An 8,618-nucleotide genomic window follows, 5' to 3' on the forward strand; every position below is an offset into this window, starting at 1 on the left:
GGCGCAATTGCAGGAGGACACGCTAGCAGTTACCAGGAAGACTTATCGGCGCAATGATGTGGCCACAGTCCCACGATGGCCTTGGCCTGGCCACGGCGTGCCATTACCAGCTCCACCACTGCCTCAACCTGCTGGGGGTGCGGATCACGTGGAAGACACTCTGACTGCTTCTGCTAAAGAGAAGTTTCATGCTCTACGGGCTTCTCGCCGCTCTCGGGGTCTCTGCATCCGTTGCGGGGCAAAGTGGAGCCACGATCACCGCTGCCAAGCCGCCGTTTAGCTTCACATGGTCCAAGAACTACTCGATGTTTTCCCAGACCTAGACGACAATACAGATGAGGACATGCCTGATCCCATTCCTAGTGCACAAATAATGTTACACCTGTCTATGGCTGCTATTGCAGGTGCTTCTGCTCCTAAGACTCTGTGCCTTGACGGTTTCATTCAAGGCTTGCTGGTTGCAATCTTGGTGGATTCGGGCAGTTCGCATACATTCCTCAGTGCATCTGTGGCTCGGTCATTGCAAGGGGTTCAGAGTCTAGATCAAGAGATTCCTGTGCAGGTTGCCAACGGTGCTGTCCTACGCTGTTCCTCATTTATCCCTGGGGCCACTTGGGCAGTGCAGAGATGTGTTTTCAATACTGACCTGAAGATTTTGCCGCTGTCTGCGTATGATATGATCTTAGGTCTCGATTGGCTCTCAAGTTTCAGCCCAATGCACATTCATTGGCAGCATAAGTGGATCTCAATTCCTTACAATGGCAGTTCTGCCTTGCTGTTGGGATGCGAACCTCTGTTGCTAGTAGGCTCAGTGATTCAGTTGACTATGCTCCAGGCTGAAGTTGCTGACAGTGCCTCTTCTGATCCCGTAGTACCAGATGCAATATCTTCACTCATGGCAGAATTCACTAAGTTATTCTAGCCTCCAACAGACCTTCCACCAAGACGTGACTGTGACCATTCGATCCCTCTGATCGCTGGAGCCCAACCAGTGTTCATTCGTCCCTATCGTTACGCTCCACAACTGAAAATAGAAATTGAAAAGCAAGTGGGCGAGATGCTGCAGCAATGTCTCATTCAGAAGAGCTCTAGTGCCTTTGCTTCTCCGGTGTTACTAGTGAAGAAGAAGGATGGCACATGGCATTTTTGTGTCGATTACCGCCATCTCAATGCTATAACTATCAAGGGCAAGTACCCGGTGCCAATCATCGATGAGCTGCTAGATGAATTGGCTGGGGCGTCATTCTTCACTAGCATGGACCTCCAAGCCGGATTCCACCAAATCAGAATGAAGGCGGGTGAGGAGTTTAAAACAACCTTCCAGACTCACTTTGGCCAGTTCGAGTTCTGTGTCATGGCATTTGGCCTCATAGGAGCGCCAGGGTCCTTTTAGGATGCTATGAACACGACGTTACGCCTGTATCTTCGTCACTTTGTTCTAGTATTCTTTGACGATATACTCATATACAGTCCTACCCAGGAGTCCCATCTGGAGCATATCCGTCTGGTGTTTCAAGCTTTGGCGTGTGATCACTAGAAGCTCAAACTGTCCGAATGTTCATTTGCCCAACAGAAGATATCATACCTAGGCCATATTATTTCGGCTGACGGAGTGGGTACAGATCCGACAAAACTCGATGCTATTGCTCAGTGGCCAATCCCAAATTCAGTCAAAGAGCTCAGGGGATTCTTGGGTCTTGCGGGGTACTACAGAAAGTTCATGCGACACTTTGGCATCATCTCCAAGCCACTGACCAACCTACTCAAGAAACATGTGCTGTTTGTGTGGACTGAGGACCATAACAGGGCATTTCAGACACTGAAGGATGCCCTATGCAATGCTCCTGTCCTGGCCTTACCCAACTTCAACCGCCCTTTCTGCATTGAGACCAATGCATCTGACATGGGTATTGGGGCTATACTAATGCAGGATGGCCACCCCCTCGCGTTCCTCAGTAAAGCTTTGGGTCCCAAGTCTCATGGCTTATCGACATACGAGAAAGAATACATCGCCATTCTTCTCGCTGTTCAAACGTGGCACCCCTACCTCCAGTTTCAGGAATTCATCATCTTAAATGATCACAAGAGTCTCACACAACTGGGCGATCAGCGTTTACACACTGATTGGCAGCACAAAGTATTTTCCAAGTTATTGGGCTTGTAGTACAGAATCATCTACCGCAAGGGTGCCGACAATTGGGCAGCAGACGTGCTATCTCACCACCCTGCTCCGCCAGCCACTTGTGCAGCTGTATCCACTGTAGTGCCCTTTTGGCTTTCGGCCTTCGCAGCCAGCTACGAGCAGGCCCCAGTGGCTCAAGAGCTCATTACTAAATTATCTGTTGATCCATCAGCTGTGCCGGACTTCACTTGGTACGCCGGTATTCTGCGCTGTCACAACAAGGTTTGGTTGGGTGCAGATAAGGAGCTTCAAAGCAGGCTGATTGCAGAATTTCACGCCAGTGCTTGGGGGGTCACTCCGGAGTATCAGTCACATGTGCCAGGCTCCGATAGTTCTTTTGTTGGTAGGGTATGACATCGGCAGTAAAGCTCTTTGTCCAATCTTGTTCAATCTGCCAACAGTCCAAATACGACCGCACCAAACAACCTAGACTTCTCCAGCCTCTCCAAGTGCCCACCACTGCTTGGCAAACCATTTCAATGGATTTCATCGAGGGCCTCCTAACTTTTGGTAAATTCAACTGTATCCTGGTCGTTATTGATCTGTTCACTAAATATGGCCATTTTATCCCACTCAGCCATCCTTTCACTGCGGCTGGTGTGGCAAAGGCTTTCATGGAGCAGGTATATCGTCACCATGGGCTGCCATCTTCCATTGTGTCGGATCGTGACCGCATTTTCACCAGTACATTCTGGACCAAATTGTTCAACTTAGCCAGTGTCCAACTCCGTCATAGCACAGCTTACCACCCGTAGTCTGACGGGCAGTCAGAACGACTCAATCAGTGCCTCGAGATGTATCTCAGATGCTTTGTCCACGCCTGTCCGATGAAATGGAATCAGTGGGTCGCTACCGCTGAATTCTGGTACAATACTTGCCTTCACTCAGCTATTGGTCGCTCTCCTTTTGAAGCTTTGTACGGGTACTACCCTCGCCTGCTAATGTTGCCTACATCTACACCATCAACACCAGAATTGGCAGGCTGGTCTGCTGATTGATCCTTGATGGACCAGCTGCTGCAACACCACCTGAATCGTGCCAAGACCAGACTCAAGAAGCAAGCGGATCAACACCGATTAGAGCGCCAGTTTGAAGTGGGTGACAAGGTCTTCCTCAAGCTACAACCTTACGTGCAATCTTCTTTGGCACCACGCTCCCATCAAAAGTTGGCATTCAGATTCTTTGGCCCGTATGAAATTCTTCAGCGCGTGGGACAGGTGGCTTACAAGCTCGCCCTTCCGGCACATTCCGCCATTCACCTAATGTTCCATGTCTCTCAGCTCAAGAAGGCTGTTGGCGCTGATCAGTAGGTATCGCCAGTCCTACCTTCTAATTTTTCTCTAAAGTTGGCACCTAAACAGGTTCTCCAGACTCGGTTGGCGCGTCATGGAACTTCTTCCGTCCAGCAAGTCCTTGTCAAGTGGAACAACCTACCAACTTCACTCGCTACATGGGAGGATTATGAAGCCCTCCGCTAGGAGTTCCCTCGAGCAGCCTCTTAGGGGCAAGCAGCGCTCCAAGGAGGAGGGGATGTGAGCACCTCCCATACCACCGTCCGTCATGATCAGGAGGAAGAAGCTGATGATGGCCAACGGCCTAAGGCTAAGAGGCCAGGCGGCCCAATGTGCGATACACAGGGAACGAGTGGGCCAAGTAGACGGAGTGCTTGTACGCGCGTGCTGGAGACACCCTGTCTCCGTGTACTTAAGAGAGAACGAGAGGAAGAGAAGCAAACAAACAATTTGTAAACAACTCTACGAACTCAATACAATCCTACCCTTCGGGCTCCTGCCGGATCCGCCTTCCTCCCCTTCGTGCTCTCCAATCCTTCCCAAATTCTTCCCCAAATCCCTTGCTATCACTCACACAATTCCACTTGTGATCTTGGCATTAGCATCATGGAGGTTAAATTGACTGAGTGCGAGTGTTGCGGCAGATTTTTTTTCGTGACCATGTGTAAGCACGTTTTTATTAATTAAAAAGAAAAGAAAAATACAGCATAAGATCCCAGTAAGCCTAGACTTATCAAGAGCAACTCGGACCTTAGAAGACTAGTCCCACAAAGAACACCCACAAAATTTATGATTAAGTAATCGGTAATGCTGCAGAAATTTTAAAAAAATTGGATGCTCTGCTGCACGCTCGCTCTAGCGACCGACCCAACAGGCCTAACTACACTCTCTCCTCTATCTACTCCATCTACACTGCGACAGCTGACAGAAATCCCCAACTCCTTGCTTCAATTGTCACAGCTCACCGTGCCGTCCGCCTGCCCCAAGCCGCCTAGTGGTGGCGCCCTCATCCCACGTCAAGCCACGCCATGTCTATCGCCATGTCGTGCTCCATCCTCCGCCACGCCCACTCCGCCTCGCCACGTCGTGCCCGGTCCCCACCCCTGTGTGTCGTGCTCCGTCCCTCGCCGCGTCGAGGTGCTGCCAACGCCACCGTTCCCCACCACGGGTCATGGTTGTTGTCGACACCAACACCGCCACGACGTTCAACCTCAGCTCGACATCACGAGATCCGGAGTGGCCAGTCCCGGAGCGGGCTTCTCTGGCTACACCTCACGCTCCCTTCCTTCCTCAAATGTTGCAAGCGCGTGTTGCAAGCGTATGTTTTAAGTATTTCAGGTGTTCCATATGCATGTTGCAAGTGTTTCATGTGGATGTTACAAAAGTAGATCAGGATATTGCATATATTGTAATGGCTATACACGTATGTTATAAGCGTCTGTTCCAAATGTTTCAACTATTTCAGACGGATGTCGCACGTACGTGTTTTTATCTAGGTGTTGCATATGTTTCACACCTATGTTGCAAATGTTTCATCCGAATGTTGCATATGTTTTCACACGTATGTTGCAAGTGTTTCGTCTAGATGCTGCGTATGTTTTGCAATGGCTACACACGTGTTTCCCTCATGTTTTAGACGTACGTTGCAAATGTTTCAACTGCATGTTACAAATGTTTCCTCTAGATGTTGCAAAGCAAATCTGGTGTTGTAACTGTTGCAGTGGACCTCATTTGCAGCAGTCGCCTACTGCAGCTGCAGCTGCTGGGCCCGCCTGCATGCACGTTGGTGTGGAGGGGTGCGAGCGGTAGGCGTGAGAAACCAGGGGCGTAGATCGAGACAGCGGGCGTGGAATATGGAGCGGCGCGGGACACGGAGCAGGCACTGGACACGAAGCGGTGCAGACCCCCATGTGAAACAGGCGTGCGACGCGGGGTATCTAGATGCTAGCCCCCCGTTCAGACGTCCGGACATTAGCCTTTCCCGTGTGGAAGGCTAAGAGTGACTGCAAGAGGTGGCTGTGTGTCACGGCTGCGTGTCACACCTGCTGCGGTGACAACGGACGTCGTGGTCGTGGTCGTCCCTTCATCTATAAGCCTGTTCGTTTCGACTGGATTGGCTTATAAGCCCATGACTAAAGTACTGTTGGCTGGTTTGGTGTGAGAGGAAAACACTGTTGGCTGACTAATAAGCCAAGCCATACAGGCGGTTACAGGCTGCCGAACATGTTGTATATGCATCAACCGCACTGCCAAATGGTAGTACGAGCAGTCAACAAACGCCAAGCAATAATATGCATGCTTTTATGAGAAAATGTTAAATGTCTTAGTGTCGCTATAAGCTTGCTTAGCATATTTCTGAAGGCTCCGCTGAATGCCTTAGCCCACTGTTTGCAATATTGCCTGGGATGTAACTTGGCATTGTGCGGCGTGAATCGCGTGATGCAGCGTCGTGCAGTATTACTCAGCATTGTGCAGCGTTCCATATGTGTCAATCTGTCCTCAAATTAGTTCAATTGACTTGGTTTACTGTAGTATTGCATCTCCCAATAGCGACCACATGTGTTGAGAGAGCATTTTCTATGATGAGTTTAGTCAAAATCATATTGAACAATAAGATAGTTGATAGTGTTCCGAATGTTTTTCTTGTTATCATTGAGAGAGCCATTTTTCCAAAAATTAGTGTTGTAATCTTATATGGTGTGTAATTTTTTATGCGTACTCAAACTATTTATAGATTGCTTATGCTAACTCCTTTTTTGATAAAAGGGTACCTCACATCTTATATATCTTGAGAAAAACAAAAAGTAGTGCAAAAGATAAATAACAAGACACAAAATGGTCTTTTTAGAAAATAAGAGTACATCAAAATCATGGCGTGACGTACCGGTGGAATTCTAGGTATGCCACGGCAGTTTCCTCCGAATACCGGAAACGTTACTGTAACTTGCAAAGAGATTCTTCTTAATTTTTAAAAAGCAACATAGAAAATTGTTATTTTTTCTCATAGGTTTTCTTTATGATTCTCTCTTATCCTTTCTAGTTGTTCTTTCCTTCGTCCCCTGAAATGAGCTGACCCAGTATGGGAAAAGATGGTATTCTGATTTGGATTTGGTATTAACTAATCACTTAACAACATAAATAATACGTGGCACCGTACCCACTGACCCACGGAACATTAATAATTATATCATCGTGACATTGTTGGTAAACAAAATATGCCTGGGCCACCTCAAAGTTAGACGCTTAACTAGGAGAGCCTTTACTATTGACTTATTACCCTTCGTTCTTGTTTAACTGTCGTTCTCATTTGTCGAGAAGTCAAACATACTCAATTTTAATAAATATATACAAGAAAAAAAATTATTATTTATGGTATATAATTAGTATTATTAGATAGATCGATGAATCTATTTTTATAATAATAAACTTATCTAGAAATATAAATGTTGTTGATATTTTCTATAAACCTAATCAACTTAAAAATTTTAACCAACATGAATACCATATCGACTATTAAAAAGGATAGAGAAAGTACATATGATCGCATGCCATGTTGATCTATACACATATCGGTTTAAAGCGCGAAAGATTTCTTCATTCTTCACAAGTTATAATAGCATGTTGAAGCAAGGTGCTGAGTCCGATTCCAAAATAAATTAAAATACGAACTGTTCCCGTGGTTTAACACTCTCTTACGTATGACGTATCCATATGAGTTAAGTGTTGGGCCATGGTGCGGAGTCGATTATACTCTCTTCATTCCAAATTGAGGTAGATCTTAAAGGATGAGGGAATATTTGGTAGTTAGATTCAAAAAACCAAAAAATGCAAACTAATCAACAGCTGTGGCTTCCCTGTTTTCGTTTTAAAGAAATGTTAAACAGCGATTCTAACACAGCCATCAGAGTGGCGCAGCGGAAGCGTGGTGGGCCCATAACCCACAGGTCCCAGGATCGAAACCTGGCTCTGATATATTTTTTACTTTCGACGGCGACGCTACGATTTTTTGTTCTACATTTTTTTTTATTTTTTGCGACGGCGACGCTATGCGAGCCTCAGCAGGCCCAGCCCAGGTGAATAATGCAGCCCACGAACCAATTTGCGCAGGCATGTTTGTACGAGCCCATTGGGCTACACCGTTACATCTCGTCACACGTTGGAGCGCGTGCATGAAGCTGGAGCGTGCTCCCTTTCTCAAAAAAAAAAAAAAAAAAACACTAAACTGCTAAAGGTTCTCTTCTCTTCTAAAGTTCTATATGACCCCTGAGCAATATCGTTATATTAGTCCCTCGCTTTTTCTTGTGCGCATGCATGCGCCCTCACTCCCTCAATACGCTCACAAAGGCGCATACGCACGCAGAAGCAAACAACCTCACCGCATGTTATTGTTATCACCATATGCATGCATCATGCATGCACACGCACATGCACAATTGCACAAGCACACTGTGCCCTCTGCCACAGTGCGAGCACGACCGAGCCGAGGCACGCATGGAGTAGACCGATCGCGACGCGCGCTGGACATTACATGCATGGTGGCCATCCTACGCGGCTCCGGTCCATCACCGCTTGCTGCGCTCTCGATCCCTCCTCTCCTCTGTCCTCTCTTTCCGCCTGTAAAGGAGCACCGCGCGCGCGCACAGCTAGCTCTAAGCTGTTGTTGTCCGCATTATTTGCTGCCAGCGACAGCTGCATGCATGCATCGATCTTGCCCTTGACCTTTTCCCAAATATTAATAAAGCTAATCCGTGTTTGCTTTTATTAGAGAGTAATTAGTAATTAAGCTAGCCCTGCTGCCCAGGATCCATTTTCTGGTATTAACTTGCTCTGTCATTAGAGCAGAGCTCTGACAAGATATAGCACAGATGAGATGATATACGTATCCGATCCTCTGTGCAGCGCAGCAGTGAGCATGGATATGCCGGACGGCTCAGTCGGGGTTATTTAAATTCAGGGGCTAAAGTTTAGGGTGTCATATCGGATATCACATGATGTGTCATAGTGTTTGGATAGTAATAATAAAATAAATTACACAAGTCCTCACTAATCCGCGATACGGATTTATTAAGCCTAATTAATCCGTTATTAGCACATATTTACTGTACCACCACGTTGTCAAATCATGGACTAATTAGGCTTAAAAA

At 47.0% G+C, this 8,618-nt stretch overlaps 1 non-coding gene across 1 annotated transcript; it reads left to right on the forward strand.

Moving 5' to 3' along the window:
• Positions 1-7,374: 7,374 nt before the first annotated feature.
• Positions 7,375-7,446, forward strand: TRNAM-CAU (transfer RNA methionine (anticodon CAU)). Its single transcript has one exon. It is a non-coding gene; the product is annotated as a tRNA-Met (tRNA).
• Positions 7,447-8,618: the final 1,172 nt, after the last annotated feature.

This window comes from Miscanthus floridulus, chromosome 8, assembly GCF_019320115.1.
Source record: "Miscanthus floridulus cultivar M001 chromosome 8, ASM1932011v1, whole genome shotgun sequence".
In the NCBI taxonomy this organism is placed as follows: Eukaryota; Viridiplantae; Streptophyta; class Magnoliopsida; order Poales; family Poaceae; genus Miscanthus; species Miscanthus floridulus.